This window comes from Mustela erminea, chromosome 4 (assembly GCF_009829155.1).
Source record: "Mustela erminea isolate mMusErm1 chromosome 4, mMusErm1.Pri, whole genome shotgun sequence".
Classification (NCBI taxonomy): Eukaryota; Metazoa; Chordata; class Mammalia; order Carnivora; family Mustelidae; genus Mustela; species Mustela erminea.
Genome location: NC_045617.1, coordinates 36,772,442 through 36,798,856, shown reverse-complemented (window position 1 = coordinate 36,798,856; position 26,415 = coordinate 36,772,442). Strand labels below are relative to the sequence as shown.

Below are 26,415 nucleotides of genomic sequence, written 5' to 3'. Positions count from 1 at the left end.
TGGCTCAGTCTCTTAAGTGTCACCTTTAGCTCAGGTCATGATCTCAGAGTCCTGGGGTTTAGCCCTGCTTTGGATCCTTGCTGGGTGAGTAGCCTGTTTTTCCCCTTTCCTTCTGCCTGACACTTCCTCTGCTTGAGCTCTCTCTCTTTCTGTCGAATAAATAAATAAAATCTTTAAAAAATAAAAATAAATTAAATTTAAAAATTCCTTTTCTTACTTCAGAGATCATGTTCTTTCCCATTGCACACAGATGCCAATGACTGGAAATGGCTCAAAAATATATAAACCTATGGCAGGAAGAGTGGACCTGGACATTTGCCCATAACATCAAACCATTTGTAGGATGATATTTTATGAATACATCTAGTTTGTTTTGGAAGTTCTGTGTAGTTATGTATCTCTCAGTCTGTATATCTATCTATCATCTACCTATCTATCTAATAATTTTGAGGACTTATTCTTGATTCTTTAAAACCTAATTAATGATGCTATCATATTTCATGTTTTTAATTTATAGACTGTTTTCTTAATATTTCAATTTGTCAAGAAACAGAAAATAGAGAACAGTTAAACTTTTTTCAATGTATCTCATTCCCACTACTACCCTGAAAAAGATGCAGTCCAGTTTTTCAGCGTTAGTCATCACGGTCTTTTACTATTTTCAACTAAGAAGAAAAGGTAATGGCTAAATTTTAGTTATATCCAGCTTTCTATGATCTCAGAAGGTGTTCATAACTTCATTTTCTTGAGCATCTAAAAATTAAGTGATAGGAATTATTACAATATTGCCAATTTCAGAAAGTTTTAAATTTATGTTAAAAAATAAATATGTCCCTTATTGACACAGTGGCCCTTTTTAAAATACAGAAGTGATGAAACAATTACCTGTGGGCTTTTTGATAAAATTCTGCCATAAAAGTATAATTCCTTAAATATATTTATATCAAAAAAATAGCAGGGCGCCTGGGTGGCTCAGTGGATTAAAGTCACTGCCTTCAGCTCAGGTCATGATCCCAGGGTCCTGAGATGGAGCCCCACATTGGGGGGTCTCTGCTCAGCAGGGAGCCTGCTTCCCTTCCTCTCTCTGCCTGCCTCTCTGCCTACTTGTCATCTCTGTCAAATAAATAAATAAAATCTTTTAAAAAAATAGCAGGTAGAGAAAAATATGTATGTAATGTTAAATTTAATAAAATGAGCCCAATTTTCATTGCACACTGTTAGTTAACAGCAGGGATAGTTTTAAATGTAAATCCTAAAATGACAAGATTGAACCTAATGAACTGTTTTGACAATCTTAAATCTGCATATTTAATTTTCATGGCCTGAAATACATCTAAATAGGATCTCCATTATTTAATTGCAGTGAAAGCGTTTTATTGAAGAAAAGTAAATTGTAGAAATCATGTATTTATTTTCTTTCATTAAAAGGTCACCTGGAATTACAAAAAAGCTCCTTATCATTAATATGATTGTTGAAGCAGAAAGCAGTTAACCAAAAACCATGCTGCTTTCCACTCTTTATAATGACTGATATAACTTCCCTAATGCTTCCTGGCCTTATCCTGAAGGAAGTCTCCAGGTTGGCAAGAACTTGGTAACTTTGTTTTCTTCTCTGAGCTTATGTTTCAGATAGTCCTTCATTCAGCCCACTAGGGCAGTGTCTACCCTCTAGCCCACTTTTCCCTCAAATCTTTGATCCCTGGGTTATTTACAGTTAATGATTTCTTTCATGTTCAAAATAATTCTTCTGCTCAGAGTGATTATATACTAGTAATATTTTCTCTGTATCTTCTTTTTAATGATGAATATGTATGTATTTTTCATTAAGTGTTGCCAATTTCAAAGAGACTATTACCCAGGAGGTACTTTAGAAATAATCTCACAAGCAGCATATAAGAAAGCAGAATGACTTTTTAGAGATTGCAAAGAATTATGAAGAAAGACATTAGTAAAAAAAACCTTCTATCTTGAAAGCCAATTTGGAAAATATTCTTAAATGTAAATTAAATAAGTAGAATGTATGCATAACAAGTTAATCAACCTGTGGTATTGCTCTGTTGTAACAAGTAGTCTCAATAGATCCTATAAACGAATCTTCTTTTAACTATCTCAATTTACTATTTCTTATAGTAGAAAAGGAATTATATATACATGTATAAATCTGGCCAAAAGTCACAAACACTTCCACGTATACAGAATTGAACTTTTTTCCTCCTTTATTGGAAAACAAGCATGCATATACTACATATGGGAAAACCTATGGCAAATAAAAATCTGACAATAATCTTCTATAGTTATTAGCAATTTTAGATAGTATTCTTTATTATTAAAACAAGATTTGTATTCTCAAAGAAATTTGGCCATGTAGAGAATATCTTTAAGGGAAAATTCCTTAGCCAAAAAAAAAAAAAAAGAATTAAAACATATCCATCCTTAATCAAACATCATTTAGGAGATTATGTTAAATGAAATACAAGAAGATTGTCAAACTTCAAGATCAACAGAGAAAATGTTACATCATCCATTGATATATGTTGATTGTTCCTTGCAGAAATCCCATTTATTACACACTTACCAACTTCTTTGTGTATTATTAAAAATGCTAGTTTAGGGTTTTTCTGTTTTGATATGTAAAACTTTTTTGCTTGTTTTCAGTCCTTTAAAAAACATGCATAGATTTTATTGAACTGGATATAGCAACAATACAGAAGCTTCAAATTCTTTAGTTCAAAACTGAATTGTGCTTTTAAAATATGGTTTTTTTTTCACATGATTTCAGACACTGACACATTTTGCCAAAACATTGCAAAACATTTTGGCAAAACATCATTTGTTAAAACAATGAATACATAAAAACTTCATCTGAGCTACAAAGATAGGAGGTCAATTAGATTTGCATATAAAGTATTTGGATAAATGCTAGCAAATCTAAATTTTACCATATAAAATTGATCTTATTTTCTAATGAAAAAAAATGTTGAAAAGAACACATTTTTAAACTTATGGAAACCAATCCAATTGAAAATTATTTTTATTAATGACTGAGTCATTTGAATCTCCTTTAAATTATGAAATTACAAACAGCACTAGTTAATTAAAGTCTGTCAGTTAATCAAGCATAATTACTTGTCACTATAAAGAATTATGAAAATCTTGGTGACAAAGGAAGGAATTTTCATTGAAATTTAGAGTTTTTAAATGTCACATTTAGTGATTTCACTTCCTACAAGTACACATCCTGCAGTCTGGGGTGAATGCATCTGCGTTGATTGCACATCTGTGGGTCCATGAACTCCATGAGAACTCTACCTTAGGAATGCATGATGAAGTACTGAAACATCACCAGGTGATCAACCAATGGCAGTATGATTCATGGTTAATTTTTCACCTTGGTCAGACACCTTTAAAATTAGTGAAACCCTCTCTTATAATTAGTTTCTATGAATAGTAACTTTCTATTAGAGAAGAGTTTTCCCTTGAAATATTACTTTACATTCATTAAAAAACATTCTCCTATCTTTTCAAAGACTAATGCCTGGAACTAGATTTGCCTTTAAAAATATGTTCCTTTCAGCACAGATATTTTCTGTCCCTAGTAAATGCTCAATAATAAAGTTTACCCTTCACTGATTTATTTCTTATTTATGTATGTGGTATAAATTATACATGCAATTATTGTATATATAATGATTTCTTTTGCTAACTATTTCCATTTTGTTTGACATTTATTGTACTTAATCAACAATACATCCATAATCAATGTCTTTTATGGCATTAATTTATTGTATAAAGAAATTACCATATAAAATCATGCAGACAAGAAATAAAGTTAACATCTGTTATCTTTCCCCTTACATTTTATTAGAATGTATGCTTTCTAATTATGGCAAACAAATTTAGCTAGCTACATAGTTTCCTAACTGAAAGATTTTGTTTCTGTTTGTTTTTCTGAATTAGCACTATTTCCCTTTTATAATAAAATGTAACAACCAATTATTTTTTACAATGATAATTTTTTTCTAATTTGTTAAAAAAAAAAAGACAGGAATCTAAGTTTGCCAACCTAAAAGGAAAGCTATTTGTGCATAGGAAAGCATTCACATATGACATAGTTTTTAATAATTACATTATCCAAATAGTTTTGTCTTATGATTCTTTTTTGCACTTTTAATATATATTTTCATATTTTGTGGATGACTTCATGATTTTAATAGTTGCCTAATATTCTATGAATTCAGGGCAATCTAAACCTAATTATTAATTTGTTTGGGGATATTTAGGTTACTTTAATCTACTTAGTTATAAAATTTATGTTTCCTTCATTGCATATATCAATGAAGCAAATTTATTCAAGCAATAGTCTTCATTACCTTTGAAAAATAATATTTATTTTTCTGAGATAAATTCCAGAGAGTAACATACTTAATGTGAGCACAATCACTGAAAATATTTTGTTACAGATTTTCAAGCAATGAATAATCTATTTTATCAAATTCAGTAGTTTACTGGTATGGAATGAGATAATAAATCTATTTTCATATGTATTAAATAATTTTCCTAAATAATTCTTATTAAAAATATATCCCCAACCTGTTCATTTTTTTTATTATTGTTATACAGAAAGTTTGAAGTATAATCAGATCAGTGCATTTCTGTGTGATTTTTTACATCTCTAAAAAGTTTCAAGTTATAATTATATGAACTGATATTCTATTTTCTTTATACTGTGTTTTTGTATATTTTTATATGTCATTAGGATTCTATATTAATATTTTAATCCTTTGTCTTAATTGTTTCTAGGCAGATAACATCACATTATATATTCACAAAAGAGTATTGCTTCATAGAACTGTCAGGTTTTAATTTTACTCTGCTTAAGAAATTCAAAAAAAGTATCTTTTTCTTCCCCCTATCAAGGGGTATCTGAATGGCTCAGTCCATTAGGCGATAACTATAAATACATATATTATATGATATATAGTTTACAACTATATAAAGTCATATACAAAACCTAATGATATGTAATTAATAATATAATGTATATTGTATTTTATAATTATGCAATAATTAAAATATAAATATACTTAATATATTTCAAACTCTTAATGGTTTTTCTGTTTAATATTTTTACTTTTACCAGCATAAATAGTTATGTACAATGTCAAAATAATTTAATATTTGTAAATATAAATTGTCATGTTAATCAAAGCTATTTATAGGATATAAATGTTCCCAACTTTATATGTGATGCTATTTTGGTTTCTGTGCTCATAAATAATACAGTTTTTATAATTGTTTTCAGTAATTTCTTTCTTTTTTTTAAAGATTTTATTTATTTATTCATGAGTGACAGAGAGAGAGAGGAAGAGAGAGAGAGAGGCAGAGGGAGAAGCTGACTCCCCACTGAGCAGGGAGCCCGATGCAGGACTTGATCCAAGGATCCCAGGATCATGGCCTGAGCCAAAGGCAGATGCTTAACCATCTAAGCCATCTAGGCACCCAGTAATTTATTTATTATAATCAATACATGTTTTGATATTTGGGAAGTTCATTTACATGTTTACTAAAATCCTTTGTAATTTTTAGATTTCATAATCCCCAATTGTAGGAATACAATTTTCTTTGCATCGGTGCTATGGAGGAGAATAACATAAATTGAGGAAGAAGTATAAGGCATGTATAAATAAATACCCAAGTTTCAAATTTGTTGGTGATTTAGAAAGCTTCTTTTTTTTCCCTTTTTTAGGATTAAACTCAGTAAGAAAACAAAGTTAGTTTTCAAGTAAAGGGAGAAGTCAACTTTAATTGGAGTTCAGATATAACAACGGTGGATTCTAAGGCTAGGGGAAAATGTCAAAATCAGAAATCATAAGTCCAAGCCAGAAAATATACAGATGAATTTAAATACTATTCTGTGTGAAATATGGGGCCAGTCATATCTGGTTGAAACTCATGGATTCTGACATTTTTATTTTTTAATAATAGAATACAAGCCAGTAATACTTGAATTTTCTTTATTCATCTTTGACTCCTTTTGTCTTCTAACCACATATAATATTCTCCATCCCCAAATTTCTAACTCCATTTTATTGATCCAGATTATGTTTTGAAATCACATAATAAAATAATAAAAGTAATCATACACACAAATAAAATAGTAAAATAAAAGTAATCATACTTTGAAGAATAGATGATAGATAAGGTAAGTCAAAACCAGAACAACTAGTAGAGAGCGCACACTTGTCTCTCTCCATTTTCTAAATGAATCATTTAGCAAAGTGTAGAAAACTCTCCAAATTACACATATATTCCACTATAACTCAGTTAGATATAAGCATTAATTTTGCAAGAAGTACAGTATTCCTATCGTTCTGATAGGTTAAAAGAACCAGATATGTGTATTGCATCACTCTTACACCAGAAAAAACTCTACAAAAACAAGTGATAGTACTTTATAAAGGATCTTCTTAAAGGATATAAAACTAAAATAAGAAAAATGCTAGTCTCATAACTGAAATAATAAAAATAAAACCCACTCACACTCTTGGGAGTTTTAAAATTTAGGATATTTAGTAAGTTAAAAGACGGCAAGTTTATAATTTTACTCTAGAAGATATTTAAAAACAGGATATAATTTCAATGTTCATAAAAGTTACATATAAATATTTGCATTGCAGTCTACTTTTAAATTTGAATGCCATACAAGTTAATGTAAAACTTTCAATCATGAGGGCAAAAAATAATGTACTTAAGAACTATACTCAGTCCACAAAACAAAAGATTTGGAGAAAAATCACTGAAACAATACAGCCTAAAGCAAAAGCATAAAGCAATAAGACAAAGTTAATCCCAAATATTTAGTTTGACAATAAATATAAATGGTTTATATTTAAGTATAAACTTCTCCATTAGAGGGCAAGTACCCTCAGATTGGGTTAAAGCAATAATAATAGCAAATAAAGGCAAATTTCTATGCATCATAGAATGCATAGAAATAATGCAATGAGTGAAATGTAAATGCAAAAACAAAAAAGCAGGATCTTGAATATTAATATCAAATAGAATGAGAGGCAAAGTAGAAGTTTTACATTTGACTTTATATCACCAAACATATATACTTGATAAAGATGATAAAGATTGCTGCTACAAATGACATTACACTAAAAATAAAAAACAAAGTTGATTACAAATAAAATCAATTTTGGGTAGATCTGATGGACACTGATGAAACCTATAGAGGGTTGTTTAACATTTAAGGCATATAACAGATTTTATTTTTAAATTTACTTGTGTGCCTTGGAAACAGAGAATATATTTATTTTGCAAATGTTAGTCCAGTGAACAATTACAATGACTGATCATATTTTGAGAAACAATTTTAATTACAAAACATTAGAAATTCTACACAGCACATTTCTGACCACATGGAATACAACAAATTACCACAATTAAAAAAAATTAAAAAAATAGAAACAAATTTGAATATACAAATCATGAAATAAAACTCCCATAATAAGAAAAATACATACAAAAAATTGTAAGTAGACTGTGATTCAAACAATTACTGGCATCACAGAATGTCAGAATTTATGAGATTCAGTTTTAAAACTGAATAGAGAAAAAGATCATTGTTATATATATTTTATTATTAATATAAATTAAAATAAATGAGCTGGTTATTTAATTTAGTTGGATAAATGACAATATAGAAAGACTAAAGGAAATGGGAAGAAAATTTTCATATGACTAATTACTTGTGTTCAACTTTGACACCAATCTCTCTAACAACTGATAGATGGGTTTACCCAGAATTAGTATTTTTTTTAACTCTGACTTTAAGGAGAAAAAGATTGCTTTAAAAATAGACAAAAAGTCACAATATATTAGCAGTCTGAGCTGATTGTATTGATTTAACCAGGAGTTTAATTTGCCATGTAGGGGACTGAATTAATTCCATTTTGTCTCTCTTCCTCATTTTCTTCATTATTGTCTGTTTCTTTCTTCTTCCTCATTTTCATACATATGTCCTTACAGAAATTATAATTCCTCTAACATTCTTCTCACAGTTATGGAGTCATCCTTCCCAATGACCAACATTAATTTACAGTGTTTACTAATGAAGTGTGCCACTATCATTGCTAAATCGTAGCTTCAGTGGTTTCATGGATAAAACTTATTCTTCTTAGGTTTCCTCTTTATATGCTGGACTTTATTGCTATGTTATGCTGTGCCTGGCTCCTCTCATGTTCATTTTTGAAAGTCATTTTTGAAATTTATACCACTTTGAAAAAAATTTACTTCCCGTTATGCATTGAGTACTTTAGTGTGAGGCAATGTGGAAAGTAAATCCAGAAATGGAAAAAAATAGAAAGAAAAACAAAAACAAACCAAGCAAAAAACAAAACATGTCCTTGACCTCATGAAGCTGTAAGTCTAGTACAAGGTAGCCTGAATTTGCTTGTTTATAAAACTCACAGGGTATTTGTTAAAAATGCAAATTTTTATCAATAATCTTTAAAGATTCTAAATTTCAAGATGTAGTCATTTTTTACTAGGCTCAGAAGTTTTTATTTTTAACAAATAAAATACCAGGTGATAGTTAGAAGCAAGCAAGTTTGGAAAATACATGTCCTTTGATTTTAGTCATTGATTACTTAACCTGAAATATACATGTATATTCTCCTGATATTCTAGGAATAATCTGCTTGGATTATCTGCTCAGGGGGTCAATGACCTATGTAGCACATCTTCTCTTTTTTAAATCATATTGATCACACTGAGGAATAACTGAGCTGATCAATCCAGCTTCTAAATTCCCCACTATGATGCTTCTCAGGGCACTTTACTGGAAAAAAGTGAACTTTTAGGTAACCTAGTCGTCTGGGGCAGAAATAAATACTTCCCAAAAGAACCTCAATTTAAAGAACTAGAATTTGGAAGAAGAAAATTTTCTTTATTTATTGTTTTCTTATTGATGTGATAATTTATTTTTAGGAATTTATTTCCACTTTTATAAGGCTTTTACTCTTAGCCATTTATTATCATTTGCTCCTTAATGATTCAGCTGCATTGGAATGAGAAGGGAAATTAAAGTTATAATACTAAAACTAAAACAGTCCCAGAGTCTTATACTCCAAAATTCTCACTCAGTAGGCATGGTTCGGGAAATAGTCAAATATTGTAGATGAACACTCTCTAATGCATTGATTCTAATGCATAGGCATAAGAAACACTTTTAGGTAGCCAGCGATTTCTCTGAATGAGTACACTTTCTCTTCAGCTGACAAGAGATCTAGTCACATTGTGTAAGGAAAAACATAACTTTAGAAAAATGATTACGCTGGTTTAGATTCAAGTATTTTATATGTATGTTCCTCAGGCTGATAATTTTCATATGGACCATATATGTCTGTATGTATATACATATAAATATATGCAAATATAAATATATACACACTCTCTGTACAAATAATGCCTACAATATAAATTGAGGGCTAAGACTGACCCTCTCCTCTGGTTCACTTTCCCTACTATGATTAAAGAACAGTGGTAAATAGTTTGTATCACTCATCAGGAAAATGGAATACTATTGAGGAAACATAGTAATGGGAAATGGAAAATGGAGAAAACAAATGAACAAGAAAAACAATATCCAATCCTCATCTTTTACAATTGTCCTGATAAAATAGTAAGATCACTCTTAAATCAATCATACCACACTACACATTATTATTCTAAAGGTCTCTGACACATGTATCCATATACCAAGCTCACAGTTAACATTTTGGACCTTCATTCTCAAATATTAGCAGAGTAAACACCAGATTCTCTAGTATAAAAGATAGAGAATAATATAACCACACCAATTCAGGCAAACAACAGAAGTAGAAACGACTGTTGAAAATTAAAATAACAGAGAAAGCAGAATTTACATACACACATAATGATATTACATCTATGAAATAAAAACAAGTTTTTATTACAGAAAAGAAATAAATAACCAGATAACAACAGAAACTCTCCCAGGTGTTAAAAGTACAAGAGCAGAAACTGAAAATTGGATAGAATGTTTAAAAGAAGAAATCAAGAAAATCTCCAGAAAAAGAAAACAGAAAGAGAATGTCAGAGGAAGTAAGAAAAGTAAGTCAATGATTTATCCTATTAAATTAGGAGCTCTGGGGTTAAAAGAGCAGCTTGTTTGTGTGTGTCTACATGTCATAGATGGAGACAGAGGAAAGGGAGAGAGAATGAGTGAGAGAGTCTGAATGGGGGAAAAATCAGAAGCCCCATATAACAGAGCCAACAGAGAGAAAAGAGAACACAGAAGAGAGGTAATCTTTAATGAAATAATTCCATGACATTTTCAGGACTGAAGAACATGATTTTACATACTATAGAAAGCTGAAATAATGCCCAGGAAAAACGGATTTTTTTTAAAAGCCCCACATCAAGGTGCATTTTTTTTTTTTTTAATTTTCAAAAGATGGGGGAGAAAAAGAAGATCCTAAAACCTTTCCAAGATGGAGGATGGGGGTGGGTGTGTGGGGGGGTGGGGGGGTGGTATACAAAGAAAACACTTAAGCTATGTGAAAGACAAATTCTCACTGTATCCATTTGCTTTTGAACAGCTTTTCACACTGTACCTCTTCACTGATTCTCATTATAATATATCTTATTTCACCTAAAGAGTACAATAAAGAAGCAAGGTCAGGGTGAGTGAGGGTGGGGTATGTGGATGAGGCACTACAGACTTTTTTGCTTTACCTTTGCTTTTCTCTAAGACACTCTGAATAATGCTTTATCTTTAATCCTAAAATGAACTGATCATTTTAGGATTCAGTTCTCATTTTGGCTTTGAAGTTTCCTTCCCGACTCTAATTGCCTTTGATGGTAGGGTAAGACTCTTACACAGAAGAATTTATATACTTAGGTTAATATAGCATAAATTACAAAAAGAAAAAGAAAAAAAAAAAAACCTTTTGCTTGAAGCAGCATTTTAAACTGTAAGGACACATCATATTGACACACACTCAATAATAACATTTAACAGCTTTTAACTAAGCTGATAAGTGTTCTTTTTCCCCACCCCCTCTTGGAGACAGCTGCCCCTTCCTGCTCATGTACTGTTTTTTTGCTGATAGACTGATGTCTTTATTTAGGGAGTTATAAAGAATTGCTTCTAGTCATCAGCAGTTTCAAAAACTAGCCATTGAAGGAGGGATAAAGCCTATTCAGAAGATGGATGACAGCTTTTCATTTGAGGATCATACAGAAGGATATTTCCTTCTATAAAAATAGATTCTACAGTGTAGCTCGAGACTTACATTTTGCAAGGGATAGCCACTCTAAAAAACAACACAAAATTGGAGACTAAAAGACAGAGACATTCTTTCTTTTCATGTAAAATGGACCACACAGGACAAACTTGCTTCAAATCAAGTTCTACGATTTAAAACACAAAAGAGGTTTCTGAAAATTGTGCTTACCATAATCACATTTTTCTAGAGTATTATATTTGAGGAAAAGTGACTAAGTTATATAAATAAGCATTTTGTTTTCTAGGACCAAATTCTGTCTAGCATCATTGTTTAGAAAACACAGTTTATAATGGAGTAAAAGGAAAAAGAAGCATATCACATTTATGAAGGCACAGAGTGTTGCTTTACGTTATTTTCTCTTATTTAAGAAGATGACAAAATTCTCAATTAGTAAAGCAGGAAGTACATAAATGCCATCAATACTCTGGTTTCTCTTCAGATCGCATAAATCTTTCGCCTTTTACATAAATGCCATCAAGAATGATTAAAAATTTTGAAACCTGGGTAATGATAGTTTTCTCATCAGTTTCTTAGCAATTGGCTAATGGTCCCATTTTCTCTCAACCTGAAAATCTGAAGAGAAGAGGGAGTTAATGAATAAACTTCAGTGTTCTTAGGAACTCTCTAAAATGTATGCAGAGTTTGGTGTGTCTATGTATGGATATCTTTACTTGCTACTGATTATATTTCTATACAGGTTCTGATCAGCAGTCTATTGATTTTATTGAAGTTTTTCTGTGATATCCACTTCTGAATCACCTCTCTCTTAAATCCTACATAAATCTAAGCTAATTCAAGTCCATCATGTGATTTGAATAGTGAAAACTATCTTCCCTTCCCAAGTTGTAGAAAAACATTATCTTGGTATTTCTGCTCTTAGATTCCGCAAACCAAAAGCTGGAGATGCTACTCTATTTTTTTTTCTTTTCACTTATCACATCTACCAATAATAAAATGTTTTATTCTACGTGATAGGATACTGTTATAAGTCCCTTATCTTTTTATTATGTTTAAAATTTTAATTGACAGAGGCACCTGGGTGGCTCAGTGGTTTAAAGCCTCTGCCTTCAGCTCAGGTCATGATCCCAGAGTCCTGAGATGGAGCCACATCAGGCTCTCTGCTCAGCAGGAGGTCGGCTTCTCTTCCTCTCTCTCTGCCTGCCTCTCTGCCTACTTGTCATCTCTGTCTGTGAAATAAATAAATAAAATCTTTTAAAAAATTTAATTGACATATAGTTGATATATATTAGTTTCAGGTGTACAATATAGTGATTTGACAGGGTTTTTTTTAAAGATGTTATTTATCTTATTTGAGAGAGAGAGCATGAGCTAGAGAGAGCAGGAGCAGGGGGGAGAGGCAGAGGGAGAAGCAGACTCCCTATTGAGCAGGCAGCCTCACACGGGGCTGGATCCCAGGACCCCAAGATCATGACTGAGCTGAAGGCAGATGCTTAACTGACTGAGCTACCCAGATGTTCCTGATAATTATATACACTACAAAACGCTTACCACAAGAACTATAGTCACTCCATCACCACACAGTTATTAGAATAGTAATCACTGTAATTCCCATGACTTATTTATTTTACAAGTGGAAGTTTACCTCTTAATCTCCTTCATTTATTTTACCTATATCACCACCTACCTCCCTTTTGGCAGCCACTGGTTTATTTGCTATATTTGGGTCTGTTCACCTTTGTTGTTGTTTGTTTGTTCATTTGTTTTTGTTTTTTACATTCCACATATAAGTGAAATCATATGGCAATTTGTCTTTCCCTTTCTGACTTCTGTCATTAGGATAATATAGTCTAGGCTTGACCATGTTGTCATAAATGGCAAATTTTATTCTTTTTTATGGTTGAGTAATATTTCGTCATGTAGATAAGCCATATCTTCTTTATCCATTCCTCCATCAATTGATACTTAAGATTGCTTCCATAGCTTGGATATTGTAAGTAACACTGAAATAAGCATAGGGGATTCACAAGTAGGCAGAGAGGCAGGCAGAGAGAGAGAGAGAGGAGGAAGCAGGCTCCCAGCTGAGCAGAGAGCCCAATGCGGGGCTCGATCCCAGGACCCTGGGATCATGACCTGAGCCGAAGGCAAAGGCTTTATTTAACCCACTGAGCCACCCAGGTGCCCCGAGCATATACATTTTCTAATTAGAGTTTATCTTTTCCTTAGGTAAATACCCAGAAGAGGAATTACTGGATGGTATGGTACTTCTATTTTCAGTTTTTGGAGGGATCTCCATATTATTTTCTGTAGGGGTTGCACCAATTTATATTCCCACTGTTATCTTTTAATGTAAAAGATGATTTTAAAGTCCCTTATCTTTTAATGTAAAAAGAGTGCATATTTTTACCCTTAAACACCTTAGAATATTTTCATTCTAAGACTACAGTTCTGCTACAGTAGCCACCAATTTTGCCCACCAAACCAAACTGGCAAGAAATGTGACATTATTTTTCAAGAATGCAATTCAGTGTGCTAGTTCAAGTCTTCATTCCATCAGGTATCTAAAACCTGGCTCTGTTGATTCAGGATACCCCAGGCCCTATGCTCCCACTCGCTTTCATAGAGCTCTATCTATATCCAGATAGCCTTTGCTACCTCCAAGACATTGGGTAGAATGCTTTTATCTTAAACTGTATCATCTCTGGATGCTGACATTCATATAACCCCCTTGTCCTTATCTAGTCTTCAGGATTGCTGATGTGTTGTTCCTTGTTTCTGAATGCAAGGTTTTCTAGGTTTAGCTCTCTTTCAATCACTTCTAAAGCACACTGAAGGTTGTCTAGAATTCTTTCAGAATGCTTGAGGCTCCTTATTATCTTTGTAATATCACACTCCAGCACATAGGGAATCAGGGTTGTAGATAAAATTATCAGGCTTTCTGGCCCATTGCCATTCGAGGACATGGGAAACTTGAGTTTTTGCCATATCTCCAAATTTAGCTAAAAGTAGAGTACAGGTTCTTTCCACCATTAGGTAGAACTTCAAAACTACCTGAGATTACTTTGGGAGGAAAACTTCAAAACTATTTTAATACTACATCCAGATACTGGATTTTGAACATCGAAAGCCAAGGACTTAATTTATTTAACTGTAAGAACATCTTGAAAGACAGAAGACTTATATGTTATTGACTAGAATAGGTGAAGGTCATAGGTTTAGAGAAATGCAGATAAAGGAAAATCTACGTCAGTAAATATGTCAATATATTATCCTACCACATAATTCCCCCCCTTTTTTTTTCTTTAAATAGAGGGACAGATAACACATGCGCAGTGGGGTGGGATACAAAGAGAGAATCTCAGGCAGGCTCCATGCCTGGTCCAGCATGGAATGCAACATGCGACTCAATCTCAGGATCCTGGGATCACGACCTGAGCCAAAATCAGGAGTCAGATACTTAACTGATTGAGCCACCCAGGCGCCCCCACATAATGCACATTTTTAGTTAAACACAACAATTGTAGTGTTTTTTAAAAATTGCCCCTTCCTACTTAATTGGAAAAAATTCATTAGCTAAACATTGAACATTATAGCACATAAAATTAGTTTTAAGTGGTGGTTCAGTACTTTAATGAGTTATCTAGTAAGCATTTAAAAAAAAAACCCACAAAATTTCACTTCCCACTTCTGCAAAATAGGGATAATAAAGTCTAAATATTAAAAGTCAGAAAGATTATGGGGAGCCTGGGTGGCTCAGTGGGTTAAAGCCTCTGCCTTCGGCTCAGGTCATGATCCCAGGGTCCTGGGATGGAGCCCCACGTCGGGCTCTCTGCTCAGCAGGGAGCCTGCTTCCCCTACCCTCTCTCTCTGCCTGCCTCTCTGCCTACTTGTGATCTCTGTCTGTCAAATAGATGAAATCTTAAAAAAAAAAAAAAAAAGTCAGAAAGATTAAAGTTAGCATAAATGTAAAGAATTTTGGCAACCTTGGTAACTGGCAACTATGTTGGCTAGTGTAGCACACTCATACATTTGTAGGAGGCCCCTATGTAAGCATTTGACAGAGGCCAACAGGAAGTAGCTACAAACAAAATGACTTTGTGCTGAGGAGTGGAAGTGTCTTCCTGATAGCATTCAAACTAGAAATTATTCAAGTAAATTCCTCTCACCACATCAACACAGTGAACTTTCTACATAAAAGGAATTTGGAAGAATAGAAATAATTTCATACTTTAAAAAGATCTGTTCTCCCTAGATTAGAATTTTTAAATTTTGCTTTAGCCTACACATTTAGGCATTAGCTAATAAGAATAGAAGAGTAGTAAAAGTGCCTTTGATAAATCTGAGTATTTTTACTACTGAATTCTGAGAAATCATAGAGAACTGATAACTCTTGGTGATCCACATGTTAGGACTCAGGTATTGAGAAGGAGAGACGAGAGTATGGAACTTAAAGCTATTTAGACTGTGGATGCTATTTAGACTGTGGGTGCAGATCAGCTCACAAGACCAACAGGCTATTACAGGGTATTTCTGGCTTATATGAGCCAGAAAGAAGCCATTTAAGCAAGATATTAGGAAGAGTGGACACTAGATGGGGTTTAACAGATGTAGACAGAATGGAGGCATCCAGGGGCAAAGCAGAAGACCATGGGCATGTAGTCAGGGAGTATACGGCATGTTTGAAGAATTCAGCAGTGATATGCTACTAAATGTTTAATAAATGGCTCTTTGAAGGAAAAAAATTAAATTGGATTTGTGGCACTTAAAATTTCCATGGTACAAATACCCTTATTATGGCTATGTTAAGTTAAAAATGTTTAATAGCTAGATTGCAAAATTATTGAAAATGTGTCACATATATTTGGCTCTTCACACCAATCATGGGAAGGAATCATATCTAGGTGAACCATGTGGTGAGTCCTACTAGAAATGCAAGTGAGAAATATATTAAATTTCAGGCTAATGAATTCAGACTAATGAATTTGCTCTTCATTCTGTAGGAAATAATGACCTGTAGTAGGCTTTGAGGGGTATGATGTGTTCAGACCAGACTATTCATAGGCTTTATAATGTTAGAATGAGGTTAATGAATTATAAACTAAAAGCTAAAATAGAGCCATATATTTTAGATTGCCAGAGGAAGTACACACTGAATGTATAAATGTATTTAATGGGAAATAAATTCCTTTCATCATTTTCCTTTTCCTTTTCCCTCTAGTGATGTCTCTTTGAAATAAAATCTTGTATTAAAATAGATATTTTACCCTATTCTCTCTTTCCTTTAACTCTCTGTTAAACTCACTTTTTAAGAGATTGCACTTGCCTTGGCATACTGCAACTTCCCCATATATAAAAATGGAAGAAACATAAAAATGCTGTTATTTTGCTTGGCTCTGTATCAATTAATAAACCTATTTTTAGGTAATAGTTCTAATATAGTTCTTGCTATACTTCCCAAAACATATCTGTATAAACATCCCTGAACTCATGTCAAACGTCTCTATGGTAGGGGTGGGAAGGGGAAAAAAAAAATTGGAAGCAACTATGCAAAGGAAGAAAACGGCAATCAGAGAGGTACCTCTCCAGAGAGTTATGTTTAAAGCCCTCATTAAGGAGACCCACTTCTTAACCTCCAAGATATGAAAATCCCCATAGATAAGTGTTAGCTGTTTGATATTTATATTTATTTATGTCTTGTTTCTTATTTTGCCCAAATTAATGTAAGCTCTTGAGAGCTTAAGTAAATTTTTGTACTTTTTAGGAATTTTCCTGGATTCTATGTGCTGTGACAAATGATGGGTCTGAAATCTGTTTTATTAGTATCTCTAATGATCTTACTCTGAGTTTAAGCAACTTTCATTAAAATGTTCAACTCATCAAGTCATGATAAGTAATTTAAAAACTTCACTTCTTTTCTTGATGAAAGACATGTAAAGTGTAATTGTATGCTATTGTGGTAGATAGCATTTGGTATGATTACTCCTGACACTTTGCTTATCATAGTACAATCTTCAGATAAATAAAATAACAACTCACTTCCCTTCGCAACAAAGAATATACTCAGAGATAACAATGATTGGGGAATTTTGAAACTCTACTAAATTCATATGTTAATGAACAGCTGTGATGTTTCCCAGACACATTACTAAAGAGAAGACAATTCCCAGGTTTCTGTATAATCTAAAAACTTTTACAAAGACTCAAACTAAGAGCTGAGAGCAAAAATATCAACAGATTTCACAATATGTCCATGTACCTTTGTGGTTCCGAGTTGTCATTCTGCTTAATTAAGGTCTAAGTATCATATTGGTATTTTTATTTGTTTATACTCTTTCACCAATATACAAAAGTTGATGCCTTCAAACACACAACACTGCTCAGGTTGTTCCAATTGTTTACTTTGGCTCTCCAGAAACATTAATGGCAAAACTGAGGATGCATTACAATAATTATGCAAATAGATTTATAAGATAATTACACCCATTTGCTTTCTCTCTCCCTCAATATAGCATGGAGGTCTAACTATATTCCAACTGATGTAATTAGTAAGTAGATACAAAGATGATTGAGAGTCCTCAAAGAGCTCTCAGTCAGATACGTACTTTCAAAAACATATTCCCTGCCATCGCAGATTTTAGAAGTTAGTTGGAGAGGCAAGACATATGTACATGAAATGTAAAATAACCATAAAAATTTGAAATTAGATACATTCTTATATTTCTTCTGTGACTAAGTCCTCTTGGAAATACCACTGAGGATTTATGATTTTCTACCTTTTAGTATAAATTATCATAAAAAAGTGATTTAGAAGGAAATATTGTGCTTTCATATCAGGATAGAGCATGGTAACCTGGTTTACTTTATTTCTAGCTGGTCTAACTGCTAATATGGTTTGTAAAGGTTTGTTCACTCTGACATTCACACTGATAGGAGATTTTCAGTGGAAAGCAATTCAGATACTTCTCATTGTCTGTTCAGTCTGCTGTGCCATGAATATGTGAATGCATCCAAATAATATTATGTTAATCAAGTCTACCAAATGGTAGGTGCCATGAGAAATAGAATTCTTTCTCAAAAATTATACGTATCCACTAGTATTTGATTAAAAAAGATATTTCAAAGAGAGTAATAAATTCATATTTACTGTAGTTTGTATCTATATTCAACTTCTAGAAACTTGGGACATTTCTCAACAAACCATATCTACAGTCTTGTCAAGGAATAACTTTATTACTTAATTTGGTCATCAGATTATATATACCCTTTATTTTATTAATTTAGTATTGAGGGGGTCACAATCAGTGTTAGCTACTTCACTCTATTATTGCATATAGGGCAGGGATGATATCTAACAGATTTGGGGGGATATACTACCTTTCACAGAGCTCAGTATAAATCATCTTAGTAAATAGTTGCACAAGCTTAATTTTATGGTAGAACTTCTTCAACCATTTGTTCTGTTGAATCTTCCTCCATCTGTTAGTTTTCCTCTCCTTTCTTTGTTTTCAACTTCTCTATATACTAATTGCTTCTCTAAGGCAACAAACGTGTTAAAGAGTCTATCATATTAAAGAATTCTCCCTTAATCCTGGCTTCCTCCCTGCCTCCTGCACACTTTAAGTTCACATTCCTCTTCTGCGTAAAACAAGTACTTCTAAGGAATATTTGACCCCCTCTGAGCAATTAGTTTAGAGAGTCAGAACTGGGAAACCCACTAGTGGAATTCTAATTGCCCAATTCAATATTCTCCATTTCATTCTTTAATTTGACTTCTTTTTTAAAACTTTTTATTTTAAATCCCTTTAGTTAACATACAGTGTTATTTAATTTGACTTCTGTGATATTTAAATATGTTGATCATTTTTTGAAACCAGCATATCTGAGTCTTTATTCTAATTACCTTCTGACCTTTAAATTCTCCTTCCTTTTCTTCACTAATTCCATCTCTTTGCTTATTTCTTAATCTGATATCTCCCAGGTGCAGTGCTTGGTCTTCCTTTTGGCAGTACTCTCCACTCAAGTGCCTTCAATCACCACCCAAATGAGGGAATCTAAATATAAAGTGCGTATCAGAACACAGGGAGACATTTGCAAAATAGGATCTGTGTCCCTCTCCCACAAATCTGTCAGTAGATTTGGATTGGGTCCATGGTCTCTGTAAATGAGGGGGGGGGTGGAAACCAAGTGATTCTGATGTATGCTTCTATTTGAGAAGCCCTGATGAATATGGTTTTAGGTATTTAGGCTCCAAACCCATAGATCTAACTGCCTGCTGAACATATTCACTGTAAGCTACCAGAGATAATTCCAACTTGTCTTAGACTTAAAAAGAAATCATCTTCTCTTCTAATACAAAATCACTGAATCTTTTAAATTCCTTAACTCTGTCATTAGCATTATCATCTATGTAATAACCCAAGGCAGAAACATGGAGATATAATTGATTCTTTATTTTAATCAATCTTATAGGTAGTCTTTCCTCTCCATTCCTAATGTCATCTTTGTTTGCAATTTTCCCTTTGTATGAATGCCATCATTTCTCAATTTATATATATATATATGTATATATATATAATATATATGTATATATATAATATATATTATATATAAATATAATATATTTTTCAGAATTCACCTCAAACTCAGTTTTCTAATAATATCTAACTTGTCTTTTATACATCATACCCTGCCCTCTTTTTCCTAAAATAATATTCTTGTTTGTAATTCTCATTGTTCTCAACATTATTTCTATCACTTTGCTTGAAATTCTGAAAATATCTATAGGACTATCTTTATAATAGGCTGAATGTACCTTGATGCAGGAACCATTAGCTTTTATGATTTCTATTGATTAGCAGGATATCAAACCTACTCTAGAGACTTAAACAAATGTTTGATATGTATATGTATGCATGTTGTGTGCATGCATTTAATATTCACATGGATATAACTAAAGATTCAAGGTTGTTTTTATAATCCATCATTTACACATTATTTATAGTTTTCTATACTTCTTTAAAAGAGGCTGGGTTTTGAAACAGAATATATATATATATATATATTTACTGAGATTGATGTATTATTTCTAGTTAATATATAACACACTAAAGTATAAAGAAGATTTATAAGTTATTCAATTCCACATGGTACATCATTAGTAAAGTCAGAATGCTATCTATAAGACTTCTTATATCATGCTATTTCAAATGTAAGAATAATGTCACAAATAACAGGAGTACCAAGATAGTTACCACTAGTTTAAATGTGAGATTTGGAAGAATTTTCAATAGACTCCAATAAGGTTGTGAGTGTCTCCATTTAAATTCTGCTTGAGTATTTAAAACCATTTAAAACCACCTGTTTGTGCATTCAATTTCTCATGTTGCACACATAAATGTGAGTTTTTGCAAGCAAAAACAGATGCACTCCTAAAATGTGTCAGCACATTTTCAAAAGCCTACTGAAAATGTGTCCTCATATGTCTCCAGACTTTGTTATAACTTACATCAGTGAGCTGTATAAATTGGTTTCTTGAATATCCATTAATGCAAATTACCAGGCCAAGAAAACACCACACAAGGACCTGTAAAATCACAAAATATAACATCTTTCCTAGGAAGGCACCAAAGAAAACAAAAGTTATGCTGGAATTTTTTTTTAATCCTCTAGGGAATCTTGGAGGTAAAGATAGCTTATTAGAATATATGCATATATATATATAGAGAGAGAATATATGCATAGTATATATGCATATATTCTAAGTCATAGATAGTACTACCTTTTTTGTCCCTCAGACACTCACGTATTTGATGATGCTGGGTGAAATGAAGAAAGAGCAACTACAGTTTTATTGTAAAAATAGAAAATGTGTTCCCCCATATCTTATTATAAGTAGACTGCAATGCAGAAAAAGGAGAAAATTGAAGTATAGAGGGAGGATGTTATATTTTGAGCAAAATATCCATTAGAACGTATTGCAGAATTTCCAATTATGATAAAAAAAATGTAAGGACAGTCAATCTGTAAAATATCACTCATGTTTCTTCAGCTGGTCATTCTTAGATAAGATCCATTAGTCTGTTCTTACCCAAATCGTTACTAGAATGAAAAAGTGGTACTCAATTCCCACAAAGTCCACAAATTTAAGATAACTGAATACACCTCCCAGTATTAAGTGGCAAGTCGGAACATACCACTTGTGTCATTCTCTTTAAATCCCTGCTCTACCAAACTCCTAGAAAAATGTATCATATGCATCCCTCTTTAATTTTCTTCATTTTTTTTCACTACATCTCTGCATTCTATTTTTAAAACATATGTTTCAATGTCTTATTTCACCCTTTTCTTTTTCTCAAATGTGGTACCTGCGCTGGTTAATTTTACGTGTCAACTTGACTGGGTTCCATGGTGCCCAGATGCTTGGTTAAACATTTGTAGGTACCCATAAAGGTGTTTCCAGATGAGATTCACATTTGAATTGGTAGAGAACAGCAGATTATCCTCCTCAGTATGGCTGGACCTCATCCAATCAGTTGATGGCCTGAAGAGAATAAAAAAGCTGAGTAAGAAAGAATTCTCTCTTACTGCCTGATTATATATGAGCTGAGACACTGGTCTTTTCTTGTGTTGTACTTAGATACAAACTAGAAGGAGAGGCTCTTCTGGGTTTCCAGCTTGGCAACCTCAGTTCTTTGGACTTCTTAGTTTCCAAAATTGTGTGAGCTACTTCCTTATAATAATTTGGATGGATAGATAGATAGATAATAGATAGGCTATTGGTTCTGTTTCTCTAGAGAACCTTTACTAATATAGCAGCCTATAATATTTCTGACTTTACCTTTATCTTTCCCCACTGCCTTCTATCACATAGTCATGTGATATACAACTGAATAGGTCACCATATGGTGAATATATTGTTAAAATAAAAATTAAGGACTTATTCAGTTGTATAGCACATGTGTGACAACAGTTGTGACAACAACTATATAAAGATACGTATATATGTTGCATATATGTATATATACATATGTATATATACATATATGATAAGTTGTATATATGCATGTGTACACCTATATGTATATATACATATATGTATATGTGTATATATATTCAAAGTATATATTTTTTGCATCTGCTAAGTAAAAACATTTTAGAATGAATATAAATACTTTAGTTATCCATTTCTCCATGTGGACAAATATCTTGCCCCTAAGTCTTTGCTACAAAAAATGATACTGTGATCATACCTTTGAATCTGAGTCCTCAAATGTATTTCTAGAGCATTATCTAAAGAATAAAAGTGATGTGTCAAATTTATTTACACACTTCCTTTTTATAAAAGCTGCCAAATTGTTTTAAAAACTACTATAATTTATTATCCCATCAATTGTGCATGAGTGTTTCCATTTCCCCAAATCCTTGACTGCCTTGATATTATTAATTGTCTACAGTTAAATAGAGCCAAAGTGAAATTTCCTTATTCAATTTCCATGTTTTCTTCTGATTTTAGTTAGTTTATGTATCTTTTCATAGGCATGATAATTATTAGCAAATAAAGCCTTGACATTATAACCAGAATAGGACAGTATAAAAACCCAAATATTTTAGGACAATTTCAAAATAAATCATTTACCAGTGTGGTAGCCAGAATAATTGCCTTTCAAAAGAGAGCTACATCCTAATCCCTGGAATGGGTGAACATTAACCTATATTTTAAAAAGGGGAAGAAGTAAGTGTTATTTTACATGGAAAAAAGTAATTAAGTTAAGGATTTTGAGGTGGAATAGTATCCATTCTGGATGGATTATCCATGAGCTGTAGTGAACACTGTATTGATTTCCCATGGCTGCTGTAACAAATTATCATTAAATTGGTGCCTTAAAAAAAAACAGGTTTTTTTGGTTTTTTGTTTTTTAGAGAGAGTATGCATGGGTATATATGCATATATTCTAAGTCATAGATAGTACTACTTTTTTTGTAGTATGAGTGTGCCCACATGCACGACTGATGAAAAGAGGCAGAGGAAGAGGGAGAGCTCAAGAGAGAATCTTAAGATTCCATGCCCAGCATGAAGCCCAATGAAGAGCTTGATCTCCTAACCCTGAGATCATAATCTGAACTGAAATCAAGAGTTGGATGCTTAACCAACTGAGCTGCCCAGGTGCCTCAAAACAACAGAAATTTATTCCTTTATAGTTCTGGAAGACAGAAAGCTAAAATTGGTATCACTGGGCCAAAATCACTGGCAAGGTCTTGCTCCCTCTGGAGGCTGTAAGGGAGAATCTGTTCCTTCCCTTTTCCAGATTCTGCAGGCAGGTGGCATTCTTTGGCCTGTGTCTTTTTTATGTAAGTGTGTGGGGTTTTGTTTTGTTTTGTTTTTTTTGAGGCCATTTCTTTCCAATTATTGGGGTATGGGTGGAAATCAAAAACAACGTTCAGATTTTCCAAATGCCTTACAGTGAACATAGTTTTTTTCCTTTGTGGATGCATCTGGTGTTTAAATGGATGGGCTGGTTCCTGTAGCATCAAGATTTTTTTTTTAGATTCTTTTGAGTTCAAGAAGTCATCAGAGGAATAACAATTTATAGGATGTCTCTTGGGTTTCCAGAGTCCCCACTAATAACTCTTCAAAGTGAATTTGCTTCTTCAGGTCTCAGTGTAATATCCCAGTGGTAAGTTCCAGATGTCCCAGTGGTAAGTGATGATGATTCAAGTCCCTCTCACAGGACTATGCATGGATCCATTAAATTGTGTCTGTGAAGCATAGAGTAATATCTAAGTGAGGTCCTCTGAGTCTGGCATTTTATAATCCTACTTCGTGCATGTGTTCAGATTCACTGAGAAAATATTCCTTATTTATTTTTGAAGCAGCTTATTAAAATTCTTAATATTCTGTTGTGACTTCTACATTTTTAAGATTAATTTGGCCAATTATTGATATATTTGCATTATTGTGTTCTCTAATCTTCAAACATGGCATACCTCTCAAGCTATTTAGTTGTAATTTTATGCCCTTTAGAAAATTTAAAAGTTCTTTCTGTAATAATTTAGATATTGATTCTTTCATTCCTACATTTTATTTTTTTATATCCTGCCATATAAACAGGAACATCCAATAATGTTTTGAACAATGTTAGTGTATAGTACTGCAGATGTGGTTCAAGAACTTCAGAGCAAAAAGAAAGCAAAATGAAGTGTATTCAGAAAAGCAAAAGAAACACAACAATAACAATCACTTGATGGGTAAGTCAAATCAATCATTCAAAAAAAAATATGGACGTACCATTCAGATGGATTAACGGTGCCTGTCTTGTTCTCCAGTTTCTACATATCAGCTGATATTTTCATTCCAACCTAGTATATCTCCCAACTTTAAGATCCTTACAGAATGCTCTGCTGATGCAAAACAGTTTATTTTGGCTGCTGCCAAGATACTAACATACATTGGCTCTATATTATTTCAAGCTCCAATCCTTTGTTCAAGCCTAGAATCTAATTCTTTTGTCTCATCATCTCTACAAATATGACTCTGACTTACAAAGAAATAAAAGGCCTTTGTGGTTAAGAAAAAAAAAATTAATCAATTAACAAACATACAGACAAGAAAAAATAAAGAGTTCCTAAATAGTTAGAAGTATTTTGAAAAATGGACCAAAGAGAGTTAGGGATTGACTCTACCACATATTAAGTCATATTTTACAAAGTACAGTAATTTGATAGGGTGGCATCAACGCAAAGATATTCTTATAGACCACTGAAAACTACTGATTTCTCAGAAAAAGATATACCTTTTTTAGGACTTGGAAATGATAATTACTATCACAAGTCGGTAGGAAAAGACACTAATGAACAAATGGTATGAGAAAGTCAGCTCACCAGCAGATCAAAATAAAGTTGTTGCCTACTTCTGACCATGTTTAAATAATCTCCAGATGGATTAAAGACCTAAATGTGTCAGAAAAACTGTAAGGAAACAAAGGTATTTAAAATATATTTGTGACCTTATGCATACATGTGTTGTTGAAGGACAAAAAAAAAAAAATGATGCACTTAACTGCATCAAAATTAAAGATTTATCAGTCTTTCCTCCACATTGAAGGCAAGGAGGATGAATCTCATCAAGGACCTTGACCCTACTCATATCAGTCACCAAAAGAAGCCCAAATCAACTCACATTACTTGACCTTAATCTTAATAAAGTTCCACACTTTACCCTCACTTTACCCTCTCTCATGTTTTCCAATCTTCTGAAACCTTGTCTCTTTATCATCTAGATCCCATGGTCAATAATCAACAAATCCCCTCCATCCTCAATCTCTGTGTCTTTTTGTTGTAGTTGAAAGCTAACTTTCACAGGATTCTGCTTCCCCAGAAGCCCTCTTGGGTGGGAGTGGTTTTGCTTCCAGATCTTTTGTACTAATGGGCTGCAACAGCCTTAAGCACAGAATATGTTCATTCATTCAATATTTATTGAATATAATTATTGAATGCATCTGCCTCACATTTTCTTACCTAACTTTAATAAGTATCTTTAACTATTTTAACCTATAAGATTCTTTTGTACATTAAAATGCCAAATTATATTAATAAATTATAATTGTTTTTAGCAAGGAGTCAAAGCCAGTAGTACATGATATATATATATGTGTCCTCATTGTTTTAGGCTGATTATTATAGAATAATGACTATCAACATGGCATCCAGAGGGAACTATGGGAACTGTTAGAAATGTGGAATCTTAGGCTCCACTACAGACCCACAGCATCAGCAATCTGTGTTTTCATAAACCCTCCTGGTGGCAATTCAATTTTGAGAATCACTAGAACATAGATTGATAATCACAAGATAGACAGATGTCGGGATTCTTATGCAGATGCTCACTGAAGGGAGTGTTTTGAAGGGAAAACTGCAGAGAAATGAAGGAAAGCATGTTGGCTAAGGTATGAATTCAGCTCAAGTCTCGCAACAATCTAAACCTCTGGGGAAACCTGCCTGGTCAATGAGTCCTAATTTGAGACAAATCTATAAAACTTGTTAATCCTAAGTCATTATGGTTTTCCTAGAGTAAAGGTGTAGCCTTAAGGCCTTTTTTCATAAGATGGCTCTAGAAGGCCCAAAGTAATTCTCAGACTGTGGC

The 26,415-nt window shown here is 32.8% G+C and overlaps 1 long non-coding RNA gene across 1 annotated transcript in view; it reads right to left on the bottom strand.

Annotated features, from left to right (window-relative positions):
- Positions 1-714: 714 nt before the first annotated feature.
- LOC116588216 overlaps positions 715-26,415 on the bottom strand; it is a 38,122-nt gene continuing 12,421 nt past the window's right edge. The window contains exons 2-3 of the long non-coding RNA XR_004284847.1: positions 21,641-21,816; positions 715-753 (exon numbers count right to left, since the gene is read on the bottom strand). This is a non-coding gene — a long non-coding RNA (uncharacterized LOC116588216). The remainder of the gene's footprint in view (positions 754-21,640; positions 21,817-26,415) is intronic.